Raw genomic sequence first — 15,717 nt, 5'->3', positions numbered from 1 at the left:
CTTTACATGATGGACAATTTATGTCTTTTTTAGAGACATTTTAGATTGGCAACAAAATTTGAAGCTAGGTATAGAGACATCCCATATACCTTCTTCTTCCATACATGCATAGTCTCCCTCATTATCAACATTATTCACCAGAATGGACTATTTTACCAAGGGTGAATCCACACCAATACATCATAATCAATCCCAAATTCATTGTTTACCTTAGAATTAACGTGGTATTGTACACTTTATTAGTTTTTCACAAATGTATAATGACATGTATCCCTTATTATAATATCATAAAAAGTATTTTCGCTGCCCTAAAAAATTCTCTGTGCCCTTTTGTACTCTTCCTGTCCCATACTTCCCCTAGCTACCACTAATCTTTTTATTGTTTCCATAGTTTTCCTTTACCATAATTTCATATAGTTGGAATCATGCAGTTTGTAGCTTTCTCAGATTGGCTTCTTTCACTTAATATGCATTTACATTTTTCCATGTATTTTCATGGCTTGAGGGTTCATTTATTTTTAGTGCTGGAATATTCCATTATCTGGATATACCACAGTTAATAAAAAGTTTATCCACTTACCACTGAAGGACATCTTGGCTGCTTCCATGTTTCGACAGTTTGACAAGCTACTCTAATATTTTTGTGCAGGGTTTGTGTGGAGATAAATTATCAGTTCTTTTTGATAAATACCAAAGAGTTTAAATGCTGAATCTCATGGCAAGAGGATGAATTTTGTAAGAAACTCACAGAGTATCTTCTAAAGTAGCTGAACTAGATTGCATTTCCACCAGAAGTGAATGAGGGTTGCTGTTACTCCCCATCCTCACCAGGTTTGGTGTTGGCAGGGTTTTGGTGTTCTCTGAGTTTCCTGCATCTGTGGTTTTGTGTCTGATATTAACTTAGGGAAATTCCCAGACATTGTTTTAAGAATTTCTGTTCCTTTCTTTCTTCTCCTCCTGGTATTATCATATGCATACGGGACTACACTTTTTGTAGTTGTCCCACAGTGCTTAGATATTCTGGGGTTTTTTGTTGATTTTGTTTTTTGTTTTGTCTTTGTTCTCTTTGCTTTTTGTTTTTTCACAATTCTATTGATACATCTTCTAGAATAGAGTTTCCTCCACCATGTCTGGTCTACTAATAAGAAAATCAAAAGTATTTTTTGTATCTGTTACAGTATTTTTTATATTTAGCATTTCTTTTTCACTGTTTCTTAGGATTTACATCTCTCTGCATACATTGCCCACTTGTTTTTGCTTGCTGCTTACTTTATCCGTAGAGCTCTTGGCATATTATTTATAGTTGTTTTAAATTCCCACTCTGATAATTTCAACATTCTTGTATGTTTGCTTCTGTTTTCTCTGTTTCTTCCTCTTCCTCCCCCTCCTCTCCTCCTTCTTCCTCTTCTTCTCCTCATTCTCCTTCTTCTTCTCCTCCCTCCTCCCTCCTCCCCCTCCTCCTTTTGGTGTGCCTTATAATTTTTTTCTTGATAGCTGGACATGACGGAACCAGGTAAAAGTAACTGCTGAAAATAGGCCTTTAGTAATGTGGTGAGCTGTTGGGAGAGGGAAAGCATTCTATAGTTGAATAATTAGGTCTCAATTCTTAGTGGTCCCATACCTCTAGATTAAGAACTTCCCAAGTGTTTCTCAGGTTTTTTGTTTTTGCTTGTTTGTTTTATCCTCCCCTTCCACCCCCCAGTGTGGGACAGAAAGGCTAGAGGGGACTCAAGTTTGGTATTTCCCTTTCTCCAGGTCGCTTAGGCTCTGATAATACCCTAGTAGGTTAGGCTCTAGTTACCTAGTTTCCTTTGAGGACAGGACTTGTTAAGAACAGAGTGCTCTGGAGTATTTAAAAATGGTTCCTTTTGCCTGCCCCCCTGCCAAAAGCATGGGGGAATTTTTCTCTGATATTTACTCTGAGAACCTGATTGAGCTCCAGGAGGCAAATATCACAAAATTGCGGGGCTCCTTCTATGACTAGGTCTCCTTGGATTTTTTTCTTTCAAGCCTCAGAGTTGTCTGCACTGAGCTTCCAGTATTTCTTCAAGTATAGTTCATGTGTTCCTAGGTAGGCACTCATTCCCATAGGAGTTTGCACTCATGAGTCTCTGTTCCAATAAACTGTGACTTGCTGTATATGTCTCTCTGTTACTGCAATCTTGGGGACAGTGGTTTGTCCTGCGTCTTCCCTCCCTTATGAATCCAAGAACAACTGTTGATTTTTTTTTTTTTTTAGTCTTTTCATCTTTTCACTTGTTAAGATGGAATGGTGAATTCCAGGGTCCTCCCATGTGGAATGAGAAAGCAGGTGTTCCATATTGTTGTTTTTAGAAATGACTCAATCCAAGATAATGTACTTAATTTAGTTGTCATGTCTTTGTAGTGTCTTTGGAATGGTTTCTCTTTTTTTTCTAATATTTCAATTTTTCAAGATTATGAGTAAGTTACTTTGTTAAATATTGCTTGATATTCAATTTGATTTTTTGCACAATTGTGTTTAGGTTACATATTCCTGTCCTGTATACTTATTGAATTCTATCTGGAGCTACTCTAAATGGATTTGTCCCATAAGTATTGCTGTGAACATTGATGTCATTAGTTAAGGTTGTGGCTATACAATGATTTTCTTTCCCTTTGAAATATTTTATGGGGACATACTTTGAAACTATGTAAATGTCTTTTTTTCATATTTCCCATCAGGTATGACATTTATGGATTTTTTTTTGGCCTGAATCAATTATTACTATGAAGGCTATCAAATGTTTACTTTTATAATGACATCGTTCCTCCTTCATTTATTATTGGGTTTTTTGCTCTAAAGAGTTTTTCCTTCATCTATTTAATATTTAGTTATAAAAGTATGGACTCATGGATTTCTATTTTACTTAATAGGTTTTAATTTGTTACTATCATTGTTTATTCTTACTCTCTAATTGCCCAAATTAACCAATGGAACCCTCTTGTAAGGGAACTTCTATGTCTTCTGGACATTTTCCTATTATTCCCTAAACACTTTTTTTTTCTGGTTGGCACAATAATTTATTCCAATTTCAACTTGTACTTCATCTTGTACTTTCACTACCCTAGTTGTTTCTCCAATAAGCTCTGGTTTATTTTAATGGAGAATGGTGTTTAGAAGTCATGATCTGAATGCTTAGGTGAGCCCATTGCTACTGACCTTTCAGTGGATGAAGCTGGAAATAATGTGTGTATATATCATACACCCCCACACACACACACACAGTTTATTTCTATATCTATCTCTATTTACTGAAAGTTGTGAGTTGCATCAATACTTCTAATTCAAATTCAATTATTTGTAGTTCATTCTAGACTCCTTTCTACATTTGTAACTCCTTTCTTTGGTAGTGAGAAATCTGTCTCCGTTATACTCTATATATTTTCCTATTTGCTCATTTTCCCTATGTGTTATTAATACACTGGCCAACTCTTTCACCAGGGCATCCACCTTACACACATTCTTGCTGTGCACTGAACACCCAGATTGCAACTTACTCAAACACCCTCTTTGCTCAGCCCCAAATCCTAGTGGTCTAGTTCTTCATTCAACCACCTTCCTTGTTTGGCTCTAAATCCTGCTTAGATATTGTTGTTTGTTTGTTTGTTTGTTTGTTTGTTTGTTTTTGTTTTGTTTTTAGCTGCCTTCCCCACTTGGTTCAAAATCACATCAGGCCACTACCACACTCAGCTGCCTTCCTCTCACCCTTGAAGTTCATCACCTGCCTCCAGCAAATACATGGAAGAGCCAGAGAAAATAGAGAGAAAGGAGAAAGCATGTAGTAGAAACTGACTCCTAAGTTTAATCAAGCTTTGAATCTCACATTTTAGTATCTCATTGCTTAGAACATTTTTGGAACACAAGTTTGAAACTGCCAATGGAACCATTAATTGGCTCTTTTATGAGAATATCACCACCAAGTGTATTAGTTGTATGGGTTCTTCCTATCAACTTTGGATTGTCCATCACTTTCTCTCACAAATATTAGCTATATATTTCTGAAAAAAAAAAAAGAGAAGCTGTGTGTGAGAGAATGTAATTTCACTTTGCAGAGTCTGACCAACAACTTGAGAGGGTTTTCTGGAGGTCACAGTGGAAATTGATTAACGGCATACATACATGCTGCCTTTGGGCTACCTGCGTTAAAAGCTCATCTCCATCTATCACTAGGACTAAGCAATTACATGTATGGAGATCATTGATATCAGTCAGACAGATGTGTGTTCAAATCCCAAACCTATTCTCAATAGCTAAATGGCTTTTAATAAGTCCATTAACATCTCTGATCCAAGAGGTGGGCAAACCTGGGAAAGTTTGTTTCCAGACCTGGATGTTGAAACTACTTCAGTGAGGAGAGCAAAGAAACTGTGGAGTCTGAGGAGAGATACTTGCTCTATTTGATGACCTGTAGTGAGTTGTTAAGCTGGTGTGGATGCAATGGAGAGAGACCACTGGGGAGGGATAAGGTCACTTTAGCAGAATTGAATGCTGACCTCCTCAGTATTCCCCATGCTTGTGTGTGCTTGCCAGCTTGCTCTCACGTCCAAGGGAAGGTGCCTCTTTGCAGATAAAGGAAGTAAGGAAAGCATTTCACAAATCAGTTGGAATTAGAAGTGTCTAAGGAAAATTATTTAAGGAGAATTATCCACACATAGGCTCTAAACTCTAAAATTCAGATCTATTATCCTGCTTGCTTTTGGACTCTAACATATTGCTAGATCCTAAGACAGGGGTTTAATTTATGGGTTAACGGGTCCATTACTTGTGGAAGAAGCCTTCCAGCCATAGCGAAGGATTCTGGTAAGTCAGTGAACTTAGAACTCTTTCTTGACAAGGATATCAAAAAGCTTGTCTCCCTCAGAGTCACTGAAGTTTGAAGAATTTCCTGAAGAAGTTGTGTTGGAAGCCCTTGGGGACTTGACATTTCAGTATTGGTCATATATCAGCCCATTATCTTCTGATAAATCTACCCTAATGTTGCTATCTCCCTCAAAAAATTACAACGGGAGAAAACCCACTCTAAAAGTGGCATTTGGAATATGGTGGCACATGCTACAGTATATATAAACCTTGAAAGCATTATGTTAGATGAAATTGACAAGAACTGTAGCATTCCACTTATATGAGATACCTGGATTAATGAAATTAGTAGAGACAGAAAGTAGGATGGTGATTGCCAGGGGCTGGGGGAGAGGGAATGGAGAATTGTTTAATGGGTAGAGAGTTGCAATTTTGCAAGATGAAAAGGGTTCTGAAGATGATGGCGATTTTTGCACAGTAATGTAAATTTATTTAATGATTCTCAAGTGTATACTTAAAAATAGGATGGTAAATCTTATGTGTATTTCATCATAATTAAGATAAATAAAAAAGCTATTTATATATTTTCATGTACTTTACTGATTGCTAGAACAGCATGATGCCCACCTGGAATGTCTAGACTCCTGTTTGGCTTAGAAGTTGCATATTCTAAAAACAGTGCTTGGTGGAAGTTGAGTAAGAAAGTTGGGGAAGGGTACAGGAAGACTTAAAAGAGCATGAAGGATATAATTTTACAGTTTCTGGAATACCAGGTTTTTTCTCTCCCCCTTACAAACTATTTGCTGAGCTAGGATTTGTATAATATTCCTGCTTAAAGTCATTTCAATGAAAGCTGCAGTTGAAACAAACATAACTTGAATTGCCATTTCCACTTGTCATAATGCCTCCAAATCTCACCATTTTTTTTTTATGTGAAGATTTAAGATGCCAGCAACTTGAATTTTCAATTTGGCCTCTTCTTAAGCTCATGTAGTTCTTTTCTTTTCTTTTCTTTTCTTTTTTTCTTTTCTTTTCTTTTTTCTTTTTCTCTTTTCCTTTCCTTTCCTTTCCTTTCCTTTCCTTTCCTTTCCTTTCCTTTCCTTTCCTTCTCTTCTCTTCTCTTCGCTTCGCTTCGCTTCGCTTCGCTTCTCTTCTCTTCTCTTCTTTCTTCTCTCTTCTCTCTTTCTTCTCTCTTTTTTTCTCTTCGAGGATTTATTTTTTACAGAGAGAGGGGAAGAGAGAGAAAGAGATTGAGGGAAGGGGCAGAGGGAGAGGAAGAGAGAGAAAGAATCCTCAAGCAGACTCCCTGATGAATGTTGAGCCTGATGCAGGACTCAATACCAGGACCCTGAGATCATGACCTGAGCTGAAATCAAGAGCCAGCCACTCAACTGACTGAGCCACCCAGGCGCCCCTTAAGCTCAAATACCCCCTTATGTGGATAAATGTAAGACTGCTTACTTACTACTGACTGATTTATACCTTCTTTAGTCTGGAGAAAGAAAAGTATAAAGCAAACTCAGCATTGATAAGCAACACTGTTAGCAGTGATTTGAAACATCTCTGGTATAATTAGAAGATCCCTTCTTAGCAAGTATTAAATGTCCAATTATTATGTTGTCCACTTTTCTTAGAGAGAGGGGATATGGTTTACCAGCTTCTCCATAGTAACAGTTGTAACATAAAAGATTTATTTTGAAATTTTGAGTTAAATCATGTCTGCCAAGGTCTGAACATTTGTATCACTCCAAAATGAATAGGTTGAAACCTAACCTCTGCATTAATGGTATTAGGAAGTGGGGCCGTTGGGAGGTGATTAAGTCATGAAAGTGGAGCCCTCATGAATGGAATTATTGTCCTAATAAAAGTGGCTCTAGAGAGCTCTCACCACTTTTGCCATGTGAAGGTATAGCTAGAAGGTGCTGTCTGTGAACTAGGCTGTAGGATCTCATCAGACACTGAACCTGCCAGCACCTTGATCTTGGACTTTGCAGCCTCTGGAACTGTGAGAAGTAAATGTCTGTTGTCTATAAGTCACCCAGTCTATTGTGTTGTGTTAGAGCAGACCAAAATGGAAAGCTGGTATGAGAAGAGGTGCTGCTGTAACAAATACCTAGAATGTGGAATTGGCTTTAGAACTAGGAAATGGGTAGAAGCTAGAAGAGTTTTGAGATTCATGACAGAAAAAAACAAAAAACAAATTTGTTTTGTTGTAAAGAGACTGCTAAGGGTGACTCTGGTGAGAGCTCAGAAAGCAAATAGGAAAGCTGTAGCCAAAACCTCAATCTTAGAGAATATGGAAATGGTCATGAGCAAAATATTGGTGGATATATGGGCAATAACAGCCATTGTGAAGAGTTATTGAAATGGAAATGAGGAACACATTGTTGAAAACTGGAAGAAAGATGATCCTTGTTCTAAAGTGTGAAAGAGTTTGGATGAATTGCTTTCACATCCTAATATTTCATGGAAGGTAAAACTTGTGAGTGATGAACCTTGAGATTTGGGGAAATTTTTAAGCAAAGCATTGAAGGAGGAGCCTAGTTCCTCCTTACTGCTTTGGTAAAAGTAAGAGTCAAAGTGCAAAGAGATAAATGTCTCAAAGTTGGAATTGTTAATCAAAAGGGAAGCACTAAAAAGTTCAGAAAATTCTCAGTCTATCTCTATTGGGGGGAAAAATGAGATCCTATTCAGGAGACAAAATGAAGGGTGTGGTCAAATTTGAAAAGATGAGTAAACCATCTAAATAAACCAGCATCTATTGTGTGAGATAATGAAAGAATGACCTTAAAGGCAATTCAGAGATTACCAGGGTTGCTACCTCAACCACAAGGCCAGGATGGGTGCAGAATGGTTTCAAAATAGGAGCCAATCTATATTAATTTGTTATGGTAGCTGAAACTAAGACACATATATGAATTTCCTAATACGCTCTATGGAAAATATTTTTTAATTTATACTTCTCTAAATATGAAGAAGAATGGTAAGTCCATATATTTGTTTGCTAGTTGAGAATTCTGATTTTCTATTCATGAAGCAAGAACTTCTAATACAGACAACCAAGAAATGGATGAGCTGCTGGGAAAAGTGAAATTTGCAACAACCTCTTTAAACTTAGGCTGGACAACAGTTTGTAAGGATGTGGGAGAAGGTGACTCAAGAGGGAAAGTTGGAATAAGGAGCTTTTGAGTCATTTTCAATTCTGAGAATTCAACAATTACAGTGGGGCGTAAAGGACACACATCACATGTTATGTCTGAAAGTGTTAAGTTCAGAGAAGAATCTTCAAGGTGACTCTTTATCCCTTTCATGAGTTGCCCTTATGTCCCAATTTTCTCTCCTTTTTCTATTTTACTGCTTTCTAGAGGATGTAATCTTGATAACATTTCTCTAATGGTCACTTTCTGATTAGCTCTTTTAAGCTCAGCCAAGTTATAAGTGGGCTTTTAATTTTCTTCATCTCCAGGGTCCGGAGATCTTGCATTGTTGCTTCACAAAGCTGAATTTCTACCAGTAAGTTGCCTTTTGAAGGCAGGTAGCAATAAGTGGAGATAAGTATGGGCAAATGTGGTATGTAAGAGATAAATAAAAACATTGGTCAGATAAAAGGCTGCTGAATCTCCTTGATACTTGGGCCAATTTCATAGTTTGCTTTACTTAGATGCATTGATAACACAATTTAAGGAGGTACATATCTCAAGAAATGTTAAGTTTTGTTATTTTAAACTGTTGTGGCATCCCTAAATATGAAAATACTTTGATTTGTTTTCCCTTCATCCTTTCATGAAGAGACTAGAGTGAATATAGTGCAAGGCATGTCTTGATTTTCCCACAGGGTGCTATTTCTCTCAGTGTGAACCAAAACAGTAACAACTGGTGAAGGTCATCACAGAGCATTTTTGATAAATCCTGCATGTGCATGTAAGCATTTTCCCATATTACAGATGGTGGGGTTGAGAGAAGGGAACAGTCCAAAAGGACTGTTCTCACAAAGAAATAGTTTTTACTTTTATTGAAAAAATTGTTGTTAATCAGACTCTCTTAGGACTGTAATGGCCAAAGAATACAGAGGTCAAAAAATCTAACTCTAAATAGATGTGCTTAAGCCATTCAAAAGAAACATAAAGCAGCATGACATAAAGGAATAAGTAGCATCCTGGTTCTTTTTCTAAGTTACTGAGTGCATAGACTTTCTAAGTTACTGAGTGCATTCATATTTCTGGGTATCAGTTTTCTTAACTATCAGATGAAAATCCTGGACTGCCCATCTCTAGATCCAGTGCTCACTCTAAAATTTTGTGAGGTGACCATCTTTCATATCTTACAAATCACTAAGCAATGCAGTCCCATGTCATCCATATGTAGTCATTACTTGTGGGATCAGAGAACATTTTGTATTGGTCCTAAGCAGCTTAGTCTCTAGAATACAAAAGAGATTGTAAGATTTCCAAGCAACCCCTGTCTATGTGTCTCCACATTTAGCAATTGCTCTGTTATTGGTTGGTGATAATACCTAACTGTTATGGTTCGACAACTAAACACCATACAGGATAATCATGTGAGTTCTGGAATCATATGACCTGAGTTGGGATCCTGGCTTTTTTACTTGCTAGTTTTATAAACCTATGTACTTATTTAACCTTTAATATTTTCAGCTGTGAAAGTTGCATTATATCTATAACCACTTCATTAAATAGTCAAGAAAAAAATGAGACAATTATATGGAGCCTGGTGCCTAGTACCTTGAAAATACTGTGCCTAGTACACAGTGAAGACCCAAGAAATATTAGCAAGTGTCTTTATCCAACCATATTGGTTATCACTTTTTATCTCACAAATCATTCCAAAATTTAGTAACTTTGAATAATGATCATTCAATTTTTTTCCTCATAGTTTTTGTGAGTCAGGAATTTGAAAGGAATTCTGTTTGGATATTTTAGGCCCAAGGTATCTCATGAGATATCAGTTAGATGTTGATGGGACTCACTTAGATGACTAGCAAGTTTGTGTCAGCAAATTAGTTCCTCTCCACATGGGCTTCTCCTCAGAGCTGCTTAAGCGTTCATAGCAGCTAGCTTCCCCTATTTGAGCAGTCCCAAAGGCCAAGGCAGAAGCTGCAACACCTTTTATAACTTAGCCTCAAAACTCACACACCTTCATATCCACAATATTCTAATGGTCATACCATTTGTCCTGTTCATTGTTGAGGAGCGTGAATTCCAGGAGGTGAGGATAATTAGGAGCTATCCTATAGTCTGACTCCCAGAGTCTGCCCTCTGGCCCCAGTGATTTACAATCTTCCATCATGGAAAAAATACACTTAATACCTTTCAAAGCATCCGAAGTTCTCCTCTACATACACATCACCTAAAAACTCATGATCCCAATATCTAAATCAGGCCCCAGTGCAGACAATGCTCCTCAGACACAATTCCTCAAATACAGTTCCTGCACATCTGGAGAGCTTTGATTTAAAGTTACATGCTATCCCCCAAATGGACAATACACACATTTAAGACTGATACAAGGTAATTACTATAGAACTTCCTATGCAAAAAGGGAGAAAATGGGAGCACAAGGAGTCATTAGATAATAGCAGATCTGAAATCCAGCAGAGCACATGTTGGCAGTTCCTTAATTAAAACTAACTTCTACGGGGAGTTATGCTCCAAAGCCCTTGGCTCTGCCCTGAGTTCCTGGTTCCAATATTTGTGCCATACTACTTCTTTCATAGGAAATGGCTAGTGTCTAAAATTAATACAGGTACTCCAGCTTTCTTTTGATTGGTGTTGACATGGTATATTTTCCTCCATCCCTTTACTTTTAATTTAGCTGAGGTTTTATGTTTAAGGAGTTTTAATTTTTGAATCTAATCTGACAAAATATGCCTTATAATTGGTGAGTTTAGACTATTCATGTATAGACTAATTATGGTATACCTGGATTAAAATTGACCTTTCTGTTTTCTGTTTGTTGTATTCTTTGTTTCTTCCTCCCTCTTTTTCTGTCTTAACTAGTTTGGATATTCTGTTCCCATTTGTTATTTTGTGTCTATTTGCTTCTCAGTTTGGATAATTTCTATTGATTTATCATTAGGTTTATTAATTGTTTCCTTAGTTGTGTTGAGACTCCTGATGAGCCTAAGCAAGGTATTTTTCATTTATGTTACTATGTAGTTGATGTCCAGTATTTCCTTGTAATTCTTTCTTACAATGACCATCTTTCTGCTCATGTTACTCATCTGATCTAGCATGCTATCTATCTTTTCTATTTGAGTCTTTAACATCCTAGCCATACTGAAATTTCTCTGATAATTCCAATCTGTGTTATGTCTCCTTCTGGTTCTGATTATTGCTTTTCGATTTTAGATTTCCCCTACCCTTCACTTTTGACTTGATGAGGAACGTTAAGTAGAATTTGTAAGTCAAATTCCCCCTGCTTCATCAGAATCTTGCCATATGCCCCCATCCCAAACTTCAGGGTCCTAATACTTCATAATGAATGTCCTCACTTTGACATAAAAGACTTTGCAAACTTGGAAATTCATGTTGTTATTTAGCCATCAGCATTATTGAGTTTGGTTTTCAAAAAATCTCTGTCCTGTAGCTGAAGGTAATAAGGCTTTCTTTTTGGGCAATCGCAGAAGCTTCTGAGTCTCTTAAGCTGTTCTTGAGCTGGAAATTTAAAAGCCCGGAGCTCATAATTTTATTCCAAGATCTCCAGTGAATTTAAAGCAACAAAACAACCATATTGTACTGATTATTTTCACTAAAATATTCAATGACTGCAACTACTTCTACAGGTATTGATTATAAGCATCAACAAGTGATTGTTTAATTAGCTACTTGACCACTGCGTGTCATAGACTAATGGTGTTTTATTTACCACTGGAAAAATATTAAAGCATGTAAATCTAATCATATCAGGGAACCATTTCCAGATTGCTCAAGTCAGTTCTGAGAACCTATCCTTAAAGTTCTTTTCCTTTGGAACTATCTTCAGTATCAGCTTCAGGGTCCAACCAGAGAAGGAGAACCATCAGGAGCAATGTTATACAGTTTATGTATTATAATAGTTTGATCACTTCAACTTTGGAAGCTGGTAAAATAATCTCAGTTTGTCTGTTCCTTCTACTGCTGGTTATAAACCTTAAGACATAGGACAAATCCTTTGGATTGAGAGATTTATTTGAAGGGGAAGAAAGCAGGTACAACTCAATCTTATAAGGAGAGGGCAGAAACCTGAATCTCTTTCTGTAATGGGAACTTGTGTTGGCCTCTTTCCATCTACAAGCCTGAGAACTCACTGCTGTGGATGACTTTCAAAGGAAGCTGGAGCTCTTGCCATAGATCTATCCCAGTAACTGGCCCAGGATGTAGAGATGCCAAAGGAAGAGATTCCATGCAGCTGGACCAATTGTATGGCTGCTACCAACAGCAACAAGATAAACTAGAAGATTAGCAAAAATTTTTACAACCTGTATTAGGCCCTGACCTACACTGAGCTTCTGAGAGTATAAATGATTACAGTTTTACTCCCATCTTCCGAAGCTCTTGCATAGATTTATCTAGAGATGAGACAAACCAGAAACTTACAGGTATTGAGATTCTGGGAAATGTTAACTCAGCACAATCAATTTGACACATTACCAAGACACCACACCATCCCAATCACACAAAATCCCACGTTTAGGGGCCCTGCGATGTTATTAACCAGTGAATGGAAATATCTGGAAGAATAATAGCATTCAGTTTTTAATTTCCTTCCCTGTTGGGTTGAATTATCAGCAAGTAATGCTGATAAACATAGTACGGTGTTTCCTACCTCTATTCTTTTGGTGATTTTTCAAAACTACTTTGTTCTAAAGAATGTACTCTTGCTGAGAGATTTGACAAAGCTCTCCCAAAGGCTCTTTAGTTTCTTTTCTGTTAGGAGATATCTGAGTTGCCCATTCAGATCCAACTTGTCGTTGGACAGTAATGCATTCATTTAACAAATATTTATTAAGCCCCAACTATGTTTTTGATACACTGTTCAGTATAGTTGTAGATACAGAGAAATACTTTAAAATCTAGTGTTTTTAATGTCTAAAATGTGAATGACAGAGTTCAAATCCCCAGGCTTCTGAGTGAGTGTTCTTAAAGGGTGTGAGATGCAATTTAGGAGTGGTATCACAAGGGAACCCAGAGAGCCTTACCTCTGTATCATCCCCATGAGCAAGACTGCAGGAGGCCCATTGCTAGAAAACATTCATCCAGCGAGGCAGGTACGGGTTGGAACGTGGAGAAAGCAAAATATTTTCCTAATTTTCACAAAGCTGTGTTAGGGACTAGAGCCCTGCTTCCCACATGTTAAGTATCTGAGATTTTCTTTTTTAGATCTTTTGGATTCTAATGCTCCCTCCAAGGTTAGCCATTTTGTCTTAATTCCTGACCGCCTCTTTTTATTCCTCTGTAAAGAATGCTCCAAAACACATTTAAATTTTTATGAAGTACCTGTTTTATTATACGTGTATATCCTCTTTCTGTTTGTCAAATACATGCAGTGAATGTAAATAGTGTATACGAACATTAAAGCAGGGCTATCCCTTATTAATTAGATGTCCTATAAATGAAGGAAGCTGGGAGGGGACTTCCTCCCTTGTTTCTATGGGTTAATATGGAGGCTGTGGACTTATAGTCCACATATGATAGCTTATCATCTTGAGCAGGAAAGGGGAGAGCCTGCCCTCTGCTACACTAGACAAATAATTAAATTATCCTCCTTATTGAATTGTGCTAAAACTAAAGTCACACACAAGTGAAGCAAGTAAGATTCATGTTTTCCAGGCAAACAGCAGAAGTCTGGCTTTTTAGCTGGCACAGTTAATTCAGATGCATATTAGGATCACTTGGGAAGTTTTTATGTTTTGTTTTGCCCTTTTTTTTTTTTAAAGATTTATTTACCTGAGGGGGGAGGGGTAGAGGGAGAAGAAGAGAGAGAATGTCAAGCAGACTCCCCACTGAGCACTGAGCCTGACATGGGGCTCAATCCCAGGACCCCGAGATCATGACCTGAGCCGAAATCAAGAGTCCAGCACTCAACTGAGCCACCCAGGCACCCCACACTTAGGAAGTGTAGGAAGTTTTTAAGTCTGGGCCCTACCTTATAACATTTTCTAGTATTTCAGAATATCTTAGGATCTGGGATTCTGGAATGTAGTATTTTAAAGCCCTCAGGTGATTCTTTTTTTTTTTTTTTCTTTTGAAGTCAGTATGAGTCGTCACTGGTCTGCATTTTCCAAAGGGCTTGACAGTAGCATGGAGTAATTTAGCATCGTTGCTGGGTAAATTGAAGCTTTTTTTTTAAACCTGCAAATTTTTATTTGAGTTCTAGTTAGTTAACATAGAGTGCAATATTCGTTTCAGGGATATAATTCAGTGGTTCTTCCCTTAAATACAATACCCAGTGCTCAACACAACAGGTACCCTCCTTCATACCCATCACCCATCTAGCCCATCCCCCCATCTCCCTCCATCAACCCTCAGTTTGTTTTCTATCATTAAGAATCTCCTATGGTTTGTTCCCCTCTCTCTCTTTTTCCCCTCCCATGTGTTTATCTGTATTTTTTGTTAATTTCCACAAATCAGTAAAATCACATGGTATTTGCCTTTCTCTGACTTATTTCACTTAGCATAATACACTCTAGCTCCATCCATGTTGTTGCAAATGGCACGGTTTCATTCTTTTTGATGCCTGAGCAATATTCCACTATGTATGCCTGTCTGTGTGTGTATGTGTGTGTGTGTATCACAACTTTTTTTTTTTTTTAACCACATCTTCTTTATCCATTCATCAGTCAGTGGACATTAGGGCTCTTTTCACAGTTTGGCTATTATTGATAACAGGAGTTTCTTGATACTGTTCATTGTCCAGTAAATATCAGGTACTTATATATAGCCCAGAGTCATAGTCATACTGAGATACACATATGTGTACCTACAACAAAGAAGCAGACACATAGACAAACACATACTTAAGAGAATTACACACACATGTACAAATACATTACTGAAGACTCACGGACAATAGGCACTCATGCCTGTATGTATGCACACACACAAGGATACACATGTATAGTATTTTGGGCACACATAGACACTCACATGAGAGCAACACAGAGAGGTTCACACTGACACGGAGATTCTGATGGACCACAGAGATATATCTAGATACCCCAAAATAGAACAGAGACACACACTAAAAAATGTGTACTTTGAAGCTTTTACTTTATTGCTACAAGCATGGTGCTGGATAATTTTCATTTGTTAGTTTCCTGTAGATGTGATTTAAGTCAGGTCAGGGTCACACATCCTTTCCCCCACACAGGTTCTGTTTTAGAAAAGGTTACATAGAAATGGTCATCTTAAAAGAAGGAACTGTGTGGCATTTCAACGGGAAAAGAGATTTTACTGAGAACTTTCCCCTGTGTGACCTTGCAGCCTTGGGAAAGAAACAAAAAATTCACCTAGTACAGAGAGCTGGTCAGTAGATCAAAATAGCAGGTCACAATATTAATAAATAATACCTGTGTAACCCCTTTACATTGACAAATGAGTTCATACTTACAGCTCACACCCACCGCTTATGAAGAGCTTTACAGCTATGACCTCATTTGATCTTCAGAAAATCCCAGTTAAATGAGTATTATTATTGTGCCTTTTTGAAAGTTGATACTACAGAGAGGTTAAATACATACCTGAGGTCACCCAGTTTATTAGTTTCCTGTGACGGTCATAACAAATTACTACAAATCATGTGACTTCAAACAAGATAAATTTATCATCTCACAGTTCTGGAGGCCAGAAGCCTAAAATCAAGGTGTTGGCAAAGCCTCACTGCCTCTGAAGGTTCTA

Source organism: Eumetopias jubatus, unplaced genomic scaffold (genome assembly GCF_037043125.1).
Source record: "Eumetopias jubatus isolate StellerSeaLion01/CBP00866 unplaced genomic scaffold, mEumJub1_p1.0 scaffold_17, whole genome shotgun sequence".
Classification (NCBI taxonomy): Eukaryota; Metazoa; Chordata; class Mammalia; order Carnivora; family Otariidae; genus Eumetopias; species Eumetopias jubatus.
This window is presented reverse-complemented; position numbering follows the sequence as displayed.